At 35.4% G+C, this 18,244-nt stretch overlaps 1 long non-coding RNA gene across 1 annotated transcript; it reads left to right on the top strand.

The window, feature by feature from the left end:
• The first annotated feature begins 2,529 nt into the window (after positions 1-2,529).
• Positions 2,530-16,807, top strand: LOC120350178. Its single transcript, XR_005570668.1, has 3 exons — positions 2,530-3,137; positions 4,669-4,670; positions 16,741-16,807. It is a non-coding gene; the product is annotated as an uncharacterized LOC120350178 (long non-coding RNA).
• The last annotated feature ends 1,437 nt before the right edge of the window (positions 16,808-18,244 follow it).

Genomic DNA, 18,244 nt, shown 5'->3' with positions numbered 1-18,244 from the left:
ATTTTGCATTTCAAGGATAATATAAAAGAAAAAAGGAGCCTCCTTCATACGACAATATTGGAGTAAAAATCAGACTATAGAGTTATTCATCATAAATCAGCTGTTTAGGTGGACTATAATACTACCCATTCAAAAACATCTAGCATTTTGAAAATGTATCTTTTCCATCAACGTTGTAGACAGTTGCAGCCAGACCTGATAACAGCGCTCACGCTCACATTCCGGGAGGACACGTCACGGTACGATAGGACAGAAAGCTCTATGTTCATTTAGGATTTTTTTAGACATTTTAAATTTATAAATTATTTATTAATTTTTGAGAAAACATAATAACAGGTCACTGTAACCAAGGACTTATTTTATCTGTGCTGTAACTTACTGAGCGTGAGGTCTACTCTGTTCACAGAACTACTAGTTTCAAGGACGTGAATTTTCAAAACATATCCATTGAAATAGAAGACCGTGAAAATAGAAGTCGTAATTGGAATTGTGTTGGATTGTGTACCATAATCAGATGTGATAACAAGCATCAGCGCTCTTATTTCGCTTGCCTATCGCTAGTAGATCGTTGATCTACATGTGATGACGTCATAGGTTATCATAGCTTCAGTTGTGGGGCCTGAAGTGATAGTAGGTATTGCTCACACTCACATTCCGGGACGACACGTCACGGTACGATAGGACAAAAAGCTCTATGTTCATTTAGGATTTTTTTTAGACATTTTAAATTGATAAATTATTTATTAATTTTTGAGAAAACATAACAACAGGTCAAATGTAACTTACTGAGCGCGAGGTCTACTGTTCACAGAGCTACTAGTTCAGAGAAACTTGTAGGATATATACTAGTAGTTCTGTGAACAGTAGACCTCACGCAGTATTCTCATTCACAAGTACCTGATTGAAACTATAGACCTTATGGAAATACAGCAATAGACTGGCTTCTCCACACATCTGTGTAATCACTTGTCAGCTGATTTATGATGAATAATTCTATAGTCTGATTTTTACTCCAATATTGGCGTATGAAGGAGGCTCCTTTTTCCTTTTATATTATTCTTGAAATGCAAATTTCCAAAAACCTTGTATATACGTCGACGCGCAATTAAAAAAAGGGACATATCTGTCAAATTTCATGAATATCTATTACCGCGTTTCGCTGTAAATGCGCAACATATAAACATATAAACATTTAAACATTAAGAGAAATGCCAAACCGTCGACTTGAATCTTAGACCTCACTTCGCTCGGGTAACAAACTCGCTGTAATGTAAAAAGGAAGCGGGTCCATCAGACAATCCGCGGTCCACAGAACTGTTTTCATAGCATTTGCTTCTTGGAATCACTTTATGGTTTCAAAGACTGATAATAAATCAGCGGTTTGGAGGTTTAGAGCCAACCTGTTTCGGCAACCACTGATTTGCCGATCTTTGTTGTGTTTGACTTTTGTTGTTGTTGATGCTAAAATGAGTCTTGGATAGCCTATCGGAATTAAGACAGGAAATTGTGGAGATCTTCAATATAATAGCGCTGATAGGAAGGAGGGTGCGACGTGGAGAAGCGAGTGATGGACTGAGATGGAAAGGGTAGAACATTAGGGGAGAACCATAGCCACCTCTTGCGGTATTAGAGGTGGCTATGGTAAAACCCAAACAAATGATGGCGTAGAGAACAATACAACCGTGAAACCTTTACGAAGGTACATTATGCTACATTCGTGATGAAAATCATTTATTTATATAATATTTCAATTTCAATTTCAATTTCAATCTATTAAAAACACACAAAACAAGGCAAAACAAAATTACAAAGATTTACGAAACAAATAAAACACAATAAAATGTTATAAATATAAAAACAATGGGCTTAGTGTTTGGGTGTGTTGGAGAAGAGAAAAAAGAGAGGAAGGTACCTAGCCAACTATGGTTTCCCATGTAATAGGCAGGCAAAGAAGAGAAGAGAAGTAATGAGGAAAACAAAGGAAGGGAGAAATGGGTGGAAGGAAGAAAACAGAGGAATAGGTACTCAAAATAAAGATAAGCGAGTCCACTGAAAAATGAAAAAAACTAATGAAAAAACAATGCTGGAGCAGAAATCTCAAGTCATATATCTAAATGGAAGAAGAAATTACTGTATGTCCAGTTTAATTCTTCCGCTGATCTTATTGTCCATGAGAAAGTGATTTGGAATGAGGTTTATTATTTTAGTACCTATGTAAATTAATTGCCTCCTTATACATTCAATATTTGTGTTATAGGTTAAATATTTGTTAGCAGTGGCCCTTAGATTATAATAATTAAGAGTAGAGTTTATTGTGAGAGGAAAATCGGATCTATATTTTATTAAGTACTCAATTACGGTTTTTATAATAATTGACGTATAGTCATGACCTCAAAATCACTAAAAACCATATTATTAATTAATTAATCCAGATGTGGTGAATTTGGTTTGAAATTGAATCTGAAGAAAACCAAATTAATGGTGGTCAGGAAAGCCTTGAATAGACAGACAAATTCAGACAAACCTAATGGTGGACGGTACAGTCATAGAGAGGGTCCATAAGTATAGATATCTGGGGACGTGGGTAGAGGAAAGTGGGGATTCGACGGGAGAGATAAGAAAAAGGATTGAGATGGCCAGATCGACATTTGTAAAAATGAAAAAATTGTTCACGAGCCGGGACATAAATATAGAATTGAAAATGAGGATGTTACGCTGTTACGTGTTTTCCACTCTCTTGTATGGGATGGAATCATGGACCCTCAAAAAGAGCCATATGGATAAGTTGGAAGCCTTTGAGATGTGGTGCTACCGCAGGATGTGGCGGATTCCATGGACGGATAGAGTCACCAACATGGAAGTCCTAGGGAAAATGAAGAAACAATGTGAAATTGTTTACACCATAAAAAAGAGAAAACTCCTGTATCTTGGACATCTTATGAGAAGCCACAAATATATAACTCTCCAGAATATAGTCCAAGGAAAAATCAGCGGAAAAGGAGTGTTGGAAGGCGACGTGTTTCCTGGCTTAAAATTTTGAGGGATTGGTTTGACTGCAGCAGCAAAGACTTGTTTCGAGCGGCAGTGAATAAGATCCGGATTGCTGTGCTGATAGCGAACCTCCGATAGGAGACGCAGTAGAAGAAGAAGATGATTAATTAATGGTATGATTATTTGAAAGTAAAAGTGATTAACTACAAGACTTAACCTATTTCGGACTATGTATAACACTATCTGAAGAAAAGCACAAGGTTATCTTATTTTTTCTCTCTCTACGATTTTTATTGTATACTCATTGTATGCATAAGATTTTATTTAAATAGGCTATACAAAACAATCTCTGTCTTTACTCTGTCGTATATCCATACTTTTTCACTGTTAAAATTAAACTTGAATTTTAAAAAACATTTTTTGAAGTGAAAATACACTTACTTTTGTAGTGACGATCGTTTCGACCTGTTGTTGGTCATCATCAGACTGTGGGAATTACTCAGATGACAAGGCTATGTGTGGTAAGGGATGAAGGTGGTGGAATAGGTTGTGGTGGTTGTGGGGTTGGTGGATACGGTGTCTGATGATGACCAACAACAGGTCGAAACGATCGTCACTACAAAAGTAAGTGTATTTTCACTTCAAAAAGTGTTTTTTACTTTCCTTGCCCTATTACCATAGGTAAGGAAAGTATTGCTTTAAAAAAAAATTAAGGTACCCCAATTTCTATACGTTTCAAGGTCCCCTGAGTCCAAAAAAGTGTTTTTTAGGTATTGGTCTGTATGTGTGTGTATGTGTGTGTGTGTGGTGTGTGTGTGTGTGTGTGTGTGTGGTGTGGTGTGTGTGTGTGTGTGTGTGTGTGTGGTGGTGTGTGTGTGTGTGTGTGGTGTGTGTGTGTGTGTTGTGGTGTGTGTGTGTGGTGTGTGTGTGTGTGTGTGTGTGTGTGTGTGGTTGTGTGTGTGTGTGTGTGTGTGTGTGTGTGTGTGTGTGTGTGTGTGTGTGTTGTGTGTGTGTGTGTGTGTGTGTGTGTGTGTGTGTGTGTGGTGTGTGTGTGTGTTGTGTGTGTGTGTGTGGTGTGTGTGTGTGTGTGTGTGTGTGTGTGTGTGTGTGTGTGTGTATGAGTGTATGTGCGTCTGTGTACACGATATCTCATCTCCCAATTAACGGAATGACTTGAAATTTGGAACTTAATGTCCTTACGATATAAGTATCCGACACGAACAATTTCGATCTGATGCAATTCAAGATGGCCGCTAAAGTGGCGAAAATGTCAAAAACAGGGTTTTTTGCGATTTTCTCGAAAACGGCTCCAACGATTTTGATCAAATTCATACCTAAAATAGTAATTTTTAAGCTCTATCAACTGCCACAAGTCCCATATCTGTAAAAATTTCAGGAGATCCGCTCCATCTATGCAAAGTTTGATTTCAGATTCTCAATTATCAGGCTTCAGATACGATTCAAACAAAAAATTTCAAGTGAAATAGATTGAGCATGAAAATCTCTACAATTAATGTCCAGTAACATTTTTACCTAAAACTGAAAATAAGCTCGAAGTTCGAGAAAATGTGCGATTATTCAATTGCAAACTGTTGGCAACTGTTGATTCTATCAAATTATTCACTATGAAGATATAGCAGACTTCGTGTGTCACCAGCGTTATTGACCTATCACCAGCTGTCTCATATTTTTGAATAGTAGATTTGAGAGGCGCGGGAACACTAGCGTCAGGTGATCAATTTTCATAACGTTAAGGAAAGTTGCGCCACACCAGATTTTTAAAATTCAACTTTGTCTTTATTTGGTTAATATGAGCTGCATTTTCTGTTATTCAACTTTCTTTCGCTGTAGTTTCGACCACAAAATCGCTGCTCTTTTATTGATTGGCTCGGCAAAGGCTGTTTTGTGCTGCTCAACTCTTATTGTTTGTTTCAACTACGAAATCGCTTCTAGCTCATTGGTTAGGTCGTGATAGGCTGAAGTTTCTGCTACTCAACTCTCATTGGCTGTTGTGATGATGTCACAATCGCTGCTTTTTCATCAATTTTACTTCTCAAATGTAGAACTTTCTGTTACTCAACTCTCTTGCTGATCTCTAATCACTTAAGTAATGAATATTCTGTTATAACACAATCCAATCATAATTGATCATAAATGCTGATAGTGAATGTTTTTCTGATTCTTTTGGCTTCAAATTTATCAAGTTTTCTAATATTTTTCAATTTATTAATGCATTTTCAAGTGTAATAAATAATTTGTTTCACCTTTCTGATCAACCGAGATACAAAATTTTTTAGTATAATGTATATTTGGACTGTAAATTTTTGTGATCTTTATAAAAGTGTTTTCATAACCTCATTTGAACTATTTTTATCAAAATTAGGGAGAGGAACAGTTTTGGGTTTATCCTGTTGATCCTCTCCCAATCATTAATTTGATGTTGAGATTAAGGAATGTAATAAATGTAAATGTAATAAATGTAATAATATTTTGTTATAATTCAGTTATAATTTTGTGTGATAAAAGTCACAAAAATAATCTACTAACTGCTCGGATGTTCCAAAAAAACTTATTTCTTGATCACGAGATTTAGTTTGAAAAACATGATTTCGTTGAAAACCATAGATTATCATTAAAAACACTTCCATCTCAATCAAGGAATCACGCTACAATCCAACTCTCTTCATCCTAATCAAGCTATAATTGAACTCTTATATCAAATTTGCGAAATTTCATGGTGGGCTAAGAGGTCCCAAACATATAATTGCGTGATCAATTCTGCTATTGTTCCACTCTTTTAATGACTTAATTTGGTAGATGATTTATTAAAAGTTGATTACAGTGAGACAGGTATAGGCCTACACAAGAAGAGCAAATCCACAAATCCCCATACCACTAATGAAGTATATTAGACAGAGTAAACCGCAAGCTCTCAGGAGAAAATAGTAAAAAAAAACTCAAAAAAAGGGCCTCTTAGGAGGATATTTTTAGAGTTGGAACTGTGCGAATAATTTTAATTTGTAGATTGTGAGAATGCCTTACTAAAGCTCCATTCATTCTTCATTGATTCATACGATAAGTACATCATCCGAATGATAGGGAGAGGAAAAATAAGGTAGCTTTGTGCTATTCCTCTCTCAAATTTAGAAAGGGTTATACCATAGAGAAACTTTTTGTGTAGTTGAGAAGTTGATATTGTGGTAATTATTCATATTGAATGAAAAAGACTAAGAAATTGTCAAAAAACCACTGATTTATTGATAATTAGAAAGACCGGTTTCGGTTATTACACCATTGTCAATCTCTGATAAACTCAGTTTATAACCGAAACCGGTCTTTCTAATTATCAATGAATCGGTGGTTTTTTGACAATTTCTTAGTCTTTTTCATTCAATTCCTTAGAGAAACAATAGCTTAAGTAGATATCCCATAGTATAGGGCGTTTATGTCGCAACTTTTACTGTTATCTCAAGCCTATCCTGTAATTCTTTACCGTGAAACTGTGTGACACTGGTAGTCTCTCATATTGTGCCGTTCATACACTCTCACCTCAACAAAACAGTGAAATTCGACAATAATCAACAGTAATCGGCTTGAGATAACAGTAAAAATTGCGACATAAACGCCCTATACCATGGGATATCTACTTACGCTATTGTTTCTCTATGGTTATACATAGTCATAGCCACCTCTAATACGATATTGCAACGTCGCAGTGTAGGCCTAGAATCTAATACATGATTGGTGAAAAATATTTTAAAAAATACCAGCTGATCTTTTTCACCAATCATGTATTAGATTCTAGGCCTACACTGCGACGTTGCAATATCGTAGGCCGGGGCCTTGTATTAGAGGTGGCTATGACATAGTTCGAAATAGGTAGTGTTTCACTTCACAAAATTTTCAGTCCTTAAATATATTCACAAAGTGAATTTTCAACATTAACACCAGACTTGTCAACAAAATGTTGTTCACAAATAGTATTCTTCAAAAAAGCTGTCAATTTTCCCGGTAGAAACGAGTTAAATGTTGCTTTCCTTTTCAAAGAAATTGTAACAAATTGCCGAAATGGAGACTTTGGTATGAAACGTGGCTCAATGCTGTATAGTCCAGGCAGTAAATGCTCAAAAAAGGGTATAGAGGGAAAAGTTTGGAAGACAATTTCTGACCCCGCAGTTCTGTTTAGGGTAGTAAGGAGGTAAACATATCAAAAGTTCCCACCCCTACCCACTGTGCTAGAGTGGTGGAGTGGTTCAAAGGTACCATTTTTTGGTTTCTCGCATATAACTCGAATATAATGCATTTTACAGACATGACTATTCTATAAGAAACTAAAGCTTACATAATTTCCTACAATATTGATCTCACAACTTTTTTTATATATCTTTCACTTTTTGAGATATCCGCTCTAAAATATGTGACATTTTTGAAAAAACACATTTTCCTTCAATTTTTTGCTATTCTTGCTCTTATAACTTTTCAACATCGATGGGAAAAGTCCATGCTGATCATGAGCTTATAGAGCATCAGATTCTCTTCAATTCAATGTATAATTTCACAAGTTTCCGCACATCCCCACGACTGTTGCAGCAGCTTCAGTGTTGAGTGTGATATCTTCAGTTATGCAAAAATAGACCAATTGAAAAGGAATTTGAAGAGAATGTTTTGAACACAATTTTTGACTCTGCAGCTTTGTTGGGACCAGTTAGGGGTGGACATATCAAAAGTCCCCCATCCCTACCCCTTGTGCTGAAGGGATTAGGGTGGTTTAAAAGTTAAATTTTTCAATGTTTTGCTTACACGCTTATATCTTGAGAAAAATGCGTTCAACTGACATGACTAACTATCCAGAAGTGAAGCCTGATGAATTTCTTAAAATATTTGTTCTTTGGTGATTTGTGATTCATCCAACAGTTTTCGAGATATACGCTCTCAAATGTGTAAAATTGTTAAAATAATAGCTTTTAATCCATTTTTTTGATGTTTCAGGGCCTACAACTCTCCAACAATGGATCGTAAAAATGAATGCTCACGGTAGATTTGGAGAGCTTTGTTTTCTCTTCAATTTGATGTATTATTCCACTACTTAATGTTTTCCTTTTATTGTTATAGCAGATTCAATGTGAGGGTTGAAATTTTTAACTCTGCAACAAGTGTCAACTTAGCAGTTCCACACCTTCAATAGACGGGCAATAGATGCGTATTTTGGCTATGTTTACCTCCCAACTTGTCCTCAAAGTCAAAAATAGTGTACCAGATGTTCCAGACTCAAATTTCAGTGTCAAGTGATCAATTGTTATAAAATTTAAATTTCACCCCTCACATTGAATCTGCTATAACAATAGAAGGAAAACATTCCGTCAACTTGAAATTTCGCATACAGATTCTTAATTTACCGAGGATGGTTATTGGTCTATTTTCAATTCTCCAAGATTTAATTACGTCTGATACTCAGTTTGTCATGTTTTTTAATAGACCCTTGCGGAGCACTGGTAACCCGCTAGTCGAAAATATAAAATAGAACAATCAAAGTAAAAATGTGAACAACAACAGGTGCATAGAAAGGCAGCAAAATGACAAAGAGAGAAAACACAGCAGGATGTTGTATCAATAAATCTGTAGTTTTTGACAGTTTCTTAGTATTTTTATTTAATTTAATCAAACCTTCGCGGAGCACGGGTAACCCGCTAGTCAAAAATGAAAAATAGAACAATCAAAGTAAAAATGTGAACAACAACAGGTGCATAGAAAGGTAGCAAAATGACAAAGAGGGAAAACACAGCAGGATGTTGTATCAATAGATCTGTAGTTTTTGACAATTTCTTAGTATTTTCATTCAATTTTAATCAGACCTTTGCGGAGCACGGGTAACCCGCTAGTCAAAGAGAGTTAGAGAAGAGGAAGTGAGAGGAGAAGAAGAATGTGGGGAAGGCGTGAGGCAGAAGTGATAGGAGTAGAAGAGGAAGATGGAGAAGAGAAAGGAGAAGTGGAAGAATGTGGAGAGAGGAAAAAGAAGGAGGAGGAGCAGTGGTGTGAGAGAGAAGTAGTAGATGTGGACGAAGATGGAGAAAGTGGGAGAAAAAGGTGAAGAAAGTGGTGAAGGAGAGGAAGAAAGAGGAGGTGTAAGGGAAGATGAAGAAGGCGTGAGGCAAAAGTGGTGGAAATAGAAGAGGATGAAGAAGTGGAAGAAGGTGGAGAAGATGAAGAAGGTGAGGAAGAAGAAGAAGAAGAAGAAGAAGAAGAAGAAGAAGAAGAAGAGAAGAAGAATAAGAAGAAGAAGAAGAAGAAGAAGAAGAATAAGAAGAGAAGAAGAAGAAGAAGAAGAAGAAGAAGAAGAATGAAGAAGAATAAGAAGAATAGCAGAAAGAAAATAAGAGAAAAAGAAGAAGAATAAGAAGAGAAGAAGAATAAGAAGAAGAAAAGATACGAAGAAAATAATAAGAGAAGAAGAAGATGAGGAGGAGGAGAGGATGAGGAGAAGGAGGAGGAGGAGGAGGAGGAGGAGGAGGAGGAGGAGGAGGAGGAGGAGGAGGAGGAGGAGAGGAAGAAGAACAAGACCAGTACAAGAAGAAAAGAAGGAGGAGGAGGAGGAGGAGGAGGAGGAGGAGGAGGAGGAGGAGGAGAGGAAGAAGACGAAGAAGAAGAAGAAGGAGAGGATGATGAGGAGGAGGAGGTATATTAGGAGGAGGAGAGAAGAAGAAGAAGAAGAAGAAAAGGAGAATCAGAAGAAGAAGAAAATAAGAAGTAAAAGAGAAAAGTAGATGATATGTTTTAAAAACGTTGGGGGACAAGAATAGGGAAGATTAAATGTGGAAAAATTTTAAGAATAGGGAAGAGCTAGAAGAAAGTAAAGAATTAGGAGTTGGTGAGGACAGAGAAGGGTGAGAAGGAGGAGAAGAAGGGGAAAATAGAGAGAGGAAAAAATAGAAAATGGTGGAGAATATGAAGAAGGAGATGATGGAGAAGACGTAGGAGTAGTAAAATGAGGAGAAGAAAAAAGATGAATAAGGAGAAGAAGTTGAGTGTCGGAGAAGGTGGAGGAAGTGAAGAATGAGAACAACGGGAAGAGAAATAAGAAGATGAGAATATGGTGTGGAAGAGGATAGAGAAAATGGAAAGAAAAAGAAGAAAATGAGAGTTTGGAACAAGGTGGATGAAATGGAGAAGAAAATGATTAATGAGAACAAAGAAGATAGAAATGGAAAGATGAGGTAGAAGAAATAAAAAAGATGAAATTGAAGTAGAAGATGAGGTGGAGGAAATTGAAGTAGGTGAAACAGTAAGAGGTGGTGGAGGAAAAAAGAAAAAAGAAGAAGAATAAAATAAGGATGAAGAAGATCCAGTGGCGTGAGAATGAAAGAGATGGAATAAAATGCAGCTGCTCTTAGTTTGTAGGATGCTTTGAAGGGGTGGTTGTTGCAACAGCGGGAGGGGAGGATTGAGTTGGAGGAGGAAGAGGGGAAAGGCGCCAAGAGATGATTTCAGGAGTTGTTTTCCCCCTCCTTCTTCTTCTTCTTCTTTTCCTTCTTCTTCTTCTTCCACGTTCTTCTTTGCTTCTCCAGCATCATTCCACTTCTTTTTCTTTGGAACTACCCTGACCTGCTCAACCGCCCTTGATGCTGCGGGATCCCGTTATCTTGGCTTGGGGTGGATCTTGCATCATCATCATCATCATCATCACCATCATCATCATCATCATCATCATCATCAACTGTAATTGGATTCAACCCGAATTGTCAGCTTTCCTGTAGAATAACATCTATGCTTCTTATTTATCCAATGTTGTCAGATTTGAAACTACATTGAAACTGATGTTCTACGCAATAAAACTTTTCTTGGCTCTTTCTTAAAATCAACCTGTCTCACTTGCACCTTGTCATTCCTCGAAATGTTATCCTCTCTTTCTATCTATCTATCTCTCTCTCTTTATGTCTCTCTTTCATATATCTCTCTTTTATGTAGATGCATAACAATATAATTATCTATAGTTATTATATTACAAATTGCTTTTTCATATCATATACAGTTCAATAATTATTTTCTTTGTCTATATTATGTAAATTCATCTATAATTTTGCTGTATTGTAAGCTATTGTATATAAGTGTATAAGCCAGTATATATTGTGATCTACATAAATAAAATACTCAATCAATATTTTACCATGTTATTTTACTGCTACTGGTATTTATTTATAACGCTAGAACGTAGGTTGAATTTTGTTTTGTAAACACATGAAAAAAGGAATCTGAATCTGTTGAATTAAACGTAAAAATCAATGAATTTAAATGGCAAATACCTCACACTAATTCTCTCTCTCTATCACGCTCTCTCCCGGTAGTGTGTTAATGGGGAGGATATCCTCCCTTCATATCCTTCTTGGAGAATCGACAATTATTTGTTGAAACACCGCCGATTTATGAAGTTACATCGCAATACTGTATTATAGTATCGTTATTCTAATTGCATTCTATTATATTTTATTCTCATTAATTACTCAGTTTACTTTGTAGAATTTGTTGAATAATTATCAATAATTTCATCTAATGTAGATTAGTGTTGTTTATTGCCATAGCATGTATTGTAACATACTTAAATAAAGAACTTCTAATCTAACTCTCTCCACCACTGTTGAATATTAAAATTCATGAATTGAACATCAATTATCAGATATCTCTTTCACTCTCTCTCTCTCTCTTTTATTAATTAATTTATTTATTTATTTCATTGAGAATTACAAATCATAAAATAATAAATATGATATGATATGATTGGGAGAAGACAACAGGCATAGCCCAAAACTGTCTGCTCCCGAATTTTTAGAAATAAAAGTTTCAAAAAAAATAAGATTAAGATTTCACTTTCACGTCAAAAAGTCCAATTTCCACTTCAAAACTGATGACTAAACTAAAAATTTTGAATTTTGATATTTAAAAACTGATTAAAAACAAAAATATTTCACTAAAATCTCTACAAATTAAAATTTTTTAGTAAATTTGCAAAATTTTGAGCCAGAAAAGAAACACAACTTCACTATTAGCACAGCTGATATGGTATTCATTTGTCTTTCATTCTCTATCTCTCTCTTACTCCCTCTCTCTTTCTCTCCTTGTCTCTCTCACTCTCACTCTCATTCTCTCTCTCTCTCTTACTCTCTCTCTCTCTCCGACACACTGTCACTATGTCTTTCTTCTCTTATTTTCTCACTCACACTCTCTCTATCTCGCATCTGATCACTTATTGCCATCCTCTTTCCCTCACACTCTATCTCTCTCACTCACACAGTATCTTTTCTCTCTCTCTATCAATGCAACACCTGCAGTGGGTTGCGTCTCACTGTTTCAAGGTCACCGCTTGAATTTCAGTGCATCTTCCTCAAGCTTTTTCTACCCTACTTTTTTTATTACTTCAACTCTGTCAGCTTTCACAGCTCAGCGATTTCATTTCGGAACTTTTGAGCGGTGCATAAAAGTTGTTCTGCAGTGCAGTTCACGTTATCAACTTCTGTGCTTTTTAAACTTTTATGTTGTGCTTTTCTGTTGATGTGCATTCATCAACTCCGTACTAGAAACTTATGTTTTGTATCAGCACAACAAAGTCTTGATATTCCATTCGAAAATCTTGACAAACTTGGAGACAGTGTTGTATTATTTTCAGATTGTTGACAGTTCAATGACTTGCGGGGACTCATATTGACTTGCTTTGTGTAAAATTCTACTACCTGCTCTGAAGATAGTAATATGAATGAGTTGAGGGTTCAGTGACCTCTTTCCATTCAACTTTGCAGCTAATGAACAAATACTCAATTTTACTACTATAAACGAATTTCTAAACATAGTGAATTCATACTCTTAGAACCAATGTTTCCTGGTATTATGTAAAGCATAGTATTTCTAAGCATAATTGGTATTTCTAAGCATAGTAAAATCATATTTTAAAAGCTTGTGTTTCCCAGAATTATTGTAGCTTTCCCATTCATAACAGCTCTAGTATTTTTCAGTTCTCATTCATAAATATAAATCCTCAGCTTTACAATTAAACGAATTTCTAAACATAGTAAACTCATATTTTCAAACCTTGTGTTCCCTAGAATTTTTGTAGCTTCCCCATTCATTACAGCAGCTCTAGTATTCTTCAGACCTCATTTATAGATAATGTGAATCCTTAACTTGACTACTAAACGAATTTCTAAACATAGTAAATCCATATTTTCATAAGTTATGTCTCTTGGAATTTGTGTAGCTTTCTCATTCAAAACAGCTCTAGTATTCTTCAGCTCTCATTCATAAATGTGAATCCTCAACTCTACTACTAAACGAATTTCTAAACATAGTGAATCCATATTTTCATAAGTTGTGTCTCTTGGAATTTGTGTAGCTTTCTCATTCATAACAGCTCTAGTATTCTTCAGTTCTCATTCATGAATATGAATCCTCAGCTTTACTATTAAACGAATTTCTAAACATAGTAAATCCATATTTTCATAAGTTGTGTCTCTTGGAAATTGTGTAGCTTTCTCATTCATAACAGCTCTAGTATTCTCTAGTTCTCATTCATAAATGTGAATCCTGAACTTTACTACTAAACGAATTTCTAAACATAGTAAATCCATATTTTCATAAGTTGTGTCTCTTGGAATTTGTGTAGCTTTCTCATTCATAACAGCATTCTGGTATTCTTCAGTTCTCATTCACGAATAATGTGAATCCTTAACTGTACTACTAAACGAATTTCTAAGCATAGTAAATTCATATTTTGAAAGCTTGTGTTTCCTAGAATTATTGTAGCTTTCTCATTCATAACAGCTCTAGTATTCTTCAGACCTCATTTATAGATAATGTGAATCCTTAACTTGACTACTAACGAATTTCTAAACATAGTAAATCCATATTTTCATAAGTTATGTCTCTTGGAATTTGTGTAGCTTCTCATTCATAACAGCTCTAGTATTCTTCAGCTCTCATTCATAAATGTGAATCCTTAACTTTACTACTAAACGAATTTCTAAACATAGTAAATCCATATTTTTATAAGTTGTATCTCTTCGAATTTGTGTAGCTTTCTCATTCATAACAGCTCTATTATTCTTTAGTTCTCATTCATGGATGTGAATCCTGAACTTTACTACTAAACGAATTTCTAAACATAGTAAATCTATATTTTCATAAGTTGTGTTTACTACTAAACGAATTTCTAAACATAGTAAATCCATATTTTCATAAGTTGTATCTCTTCGAATTTGTGTAGCTTTCTCATTTATAACAGCTCTGGTATTCTCTAGTTCTCATTCATAAATGTGAATCCTTAACTTTACTACTAAACGAATTTCTAAACATAGTAAATCCATATTTTCATAAGTTGTGTCTCTTGGAATTTGTGTAGCTTTCCCATTCATAACAGCAGCTCTAGTATTCTCTAGTTCTCATTCATGAATGTGAATCCTCAACTTTACTACAAAACGAATTTCTAAACATAGTAAATCCATATTTTAATAAGTTGTGTCTCTTGGAATTTGTGTAGCTTTCTCATTCATAACAGCTCTAGTATTCTTCAGTTCTCATTCATAAATTAATGTGAATCCTAAACTTTACTACTAACGAATTTCTAAACATAGTAAATCCATATTTTCATAAGTTGTGTCTCTTGGAATTTGTGTAGCTCTCCCATTCATAACAGCAGCTCTAGTATTCTCTAGTTCTCATTCATGAATGTGAATCCTCAACTTCACTACTAAACGAATTTCTAAACATAGTAAATCCATATTTTTGAAAGTTCTGGTTCTTGGAATTTGTGTAGCTTTACCATTCATAACAGCAGCTCTAGTATTCTTCAGTTCTCATTCATAGATGTGAATCTTTAATTCTTTACTACTAAACGAATTTCTTAACATAGTAAAATCATATTTTCAAAAGTTGTATTATATTACACTTATATATGAGAAGGCACATATGCTCAAAACTGTCCCTTTTCAAATTGTTTCATGTTTTGATTGTAATGTTCCTCGATGCCTATTTTTCATGTTTCATTTGAAATGTCTTCAAGCTATACGCTTTTTGATTAAATTTAAATATTTTCTGTGTAGTTGAGTAGTTGATATTGTGGTAATTATTCATATTGAACGAAAAAGACCAAGAAATTGTCAAAAAACCACTGATTTATTGTTAATAAAGACCGGTTTCGGTTATTACACCATTGTCAATCTCTGATAAAATCAGATCAAATCAATAAATCAGTGGTTTTTTGACAATTTCTTAGTCTTTTTCGTTCAATAAATTTTTATAGATCTATTTTCCTGATACTTCTGAGCAAAGGATTTGAATTCAAAGAATTATCAACCTCATCTCAATAGAGTACTGTCAAGATTTGAAATGATGAGTTTATATCAAAGTAATTATGAAAATCACATAAAAATTAAGCTGGATGTAAACAACATGTGAATAAAATATTATAAATATAAAGATAACTAGCCGTCAGGCTCGCTTCGCTCGCCATATCCGTCTGGCAAGGGGGCTCCGCCCCCTGGACCCCCGACAGGATCGTCCAAGAATGAGATCAGCAGGCTCGCTTCGCTCGCCTGCATTTTTCATTTTAGTATTTTTATCATATGTTAGGACGATCCAGTCGGGGGTCCGACTACACGTCTGGCTAAACGGATATGGCAAGCGAAGCGAGCCTGACGGCTAGTAATATGATATTACCAGGAATAGCTCTGATTGAAGTGGCAGTGCCCAATCAATTTTTCCGCGATAAATGCTTTTCAATCTTCAACTTGGTGCCAACCTAACATAGTCAACTCAACTTAATGCCAACCTGACAAAATTATAAATTTAGTTACCAGTTAACAACTGTTTCGAAGAGGTACTCTCTCTAGATTATAGTTCTATATTAACATATGGTATGGACATTTTTCTATTATAATTAAGAGAACAAGAAGAATATACATGCTAAAAGACGAACTTTAAACCCTTAAAAACCACCCTTAGAGTTGGAAAATATTACCAAAAGATTTCTTAGTGCGCCTCTAAAGGGCCAACTGAACATACCTACCAAATTTGAACGATTTTGGTCCGGTAGATTCTCCAGAGTGATTGTGATTAATCAGTGAACAATCAGTTCTCCGAGTGAGTGAGTTAGTCAATCAGTCAGTCAGTGAGTGAGCGCCATATCGCTTTTATATATATATATATATATATATATATATAGATGATAATTGTTAGTCTACAGATACGTATTTCTCCGCTACTATCCAAAACACAATCTAACAAAATTATAATTGAGAATATCCGGTTGATAATGGTTCACTAATCACGAACCAATTTAACACGATTAGCATAATTTATTCATTGTTCTAATTTCATCCGAAAATAGGTTGTCGGCTATCTCTCTCTCTCTCCCTGTTTTTTCTCATTGTGAGATTCATCTCAATCTGTCAGCATTAGTTGAATTATTGGGAGCATTGGCGATATTCGTTGTAAGGGATGCTGCTATAGATTTGAAGTGAGCAGCCTCACTAGAGGGGATGTTTTTTTTAAATATTTTTTTTTCTGTGTTTGGGGGATGGAATAGAATGAATAGTAGTTCATCATACTGCAGCCACCTGCTTCCACAACAACTGGGTAATGAGTAGAAGGGTGAGGGAGAAGACGGTAAAGGAGAAGGAGAAGAAATGAGACTAAGAAGATAAAGAAGAGGATAGGAGAATAATAATAGAAGAAGGGGAAGAAGAAGAAGAAGAGAAGAAGAAGAAGAAGAGAAGAAGAAGAAGAAGAAGAAGAAGAAGAAGAAGAAGAAGAAGAAGAAGAAGAAGAAGAAGAAGAAGAAGAAGAAGAAGAAGAAGAAGAAGAGGAAGAAGAAGAAGAAGAAGAGGAAGAAGAAGAAGAAGAAGAAGAAGAAGAATGAACAGGAGAAGGAGGGAGGAATAAGAAGGAAACATTGAAGAAAAAGAAAGGTGGTAATGAGTTGAAAGGTGAGGGAAAAGAAGGAGAAGAAGGGAAGAAAGAAGAAGAAAAAGTAAAAACGGGGAAACGAGGGATGAGGAAGGAGGAGACAGAGTAGGAGAAAGAGGAAGGAAAGAGCAAAATAAGTGGAAGATTTGCTGTCTACGCTTTTTGTATATATTTGGCGACTACATTTACCATTGGCTGTTTGGGTGTAGTAGTTTTTGCTACGTTGTTTTTATGTGCTAATTGTCAATTTGATTTAAAAGTGAAGAAATTAGTAGTTTGAGGAGAAAAGAAGGAAAAGACAACATGAGAAGTATAGATATGATAGGAAGTATGAAAAAGAGGAGATCAGAGAAAAATGAAAAGATGTAGGATGAACAAGACAATAAAGGAAAGGAATAACGGAGAAGAAGAATAAGTTGGTGGGAAAGAGGAATAAATCGAGCAGAATGAACAGATATAGGAATAGAAGATGATGAAGGGGAAGAAGGAGATAGGAGAAGTAAAAGCTGAAGAAGGAGAACAAGAAGTAGAAAAGAAGAGAATTGGAAGTTTAAGGAGTTAATAAAGTAGCAGTAGATGAAGGCGAAAGTGAAGAAGAAGTACAACGTGAAAGATGAGGAGAAAGTGGCGGAAAAGGTAGAGAAGGAGGTAGAAGTAATGGAGGAGGGAGATAAAATTCGAAAGGAGGAGAAAGAGGAAAAGTGGAGAAAGAGAAGATGTGGACGAAGAAGATGGAGAGAAAGAGAAAAACTGGGTGAGTGAAAGGTGTTGAAGATTGATAATGTGAAGGGGATGGGAAGGGATGGATGGAGGAGAAAGAAAAGAAAAAGAAGAAGAATCAGCAGAAAAAGGAGTAGATGCATTAGAACGAAGAAGATGGAGAAAGAGAAGAACACAAGAAGACTATGAAGAAGAGAGAGAAGATGGACAAGGAAAAGAAGAAAATAAAGGTAGAGTCGGAGGAGAAGGAAGATACCGTGGTAAGGAAAATCAGGACAAACAGGTGGTGAAGAAGAAGGATGAAAAAACAAGATGGAAAAGTAGAGTAGTGGAGAACGGGTAGGAGATGTAGAATAATTACAAAAAGAAAAAAATAGGAGAAAGAGAGAACACGAAAAGAAGAAGAATCGAGGAGAAGATTGATAAAAATAAAATAGAAACTACCCTCCAAGCTGCAAGGGTGCCTATTTTAGTGAGTAGACCAATTAATTTTGGGGAGAGATGGAGTCTATGATACCAACTTAGCGATGGGTCTGCCTTTTAATTATCACATTTTTATGTCTGGAAGCAATTTTTTCAAAACTCTACA

This window comes from Nilaparvata lugens, chromosome 3, assembly GCF_014356525.2.
Source record: "Nilaparvata lugens isolate BPH chromosome 3, ASM1435652v1, whole genome shotgun sequence".
Classification (NCBI taxonomy): Eukaryota; Metazoa; Arthropoda; class Insecta; order Hemiptera; family Delphacidae; genus Nilaparvata; species Nilaparvata lugens.
The sequence above is the reverse complement of the archived record's forward strand: the minus strand, read 5'-3'. Positions and strand labels throughout refer to the sequence as shown.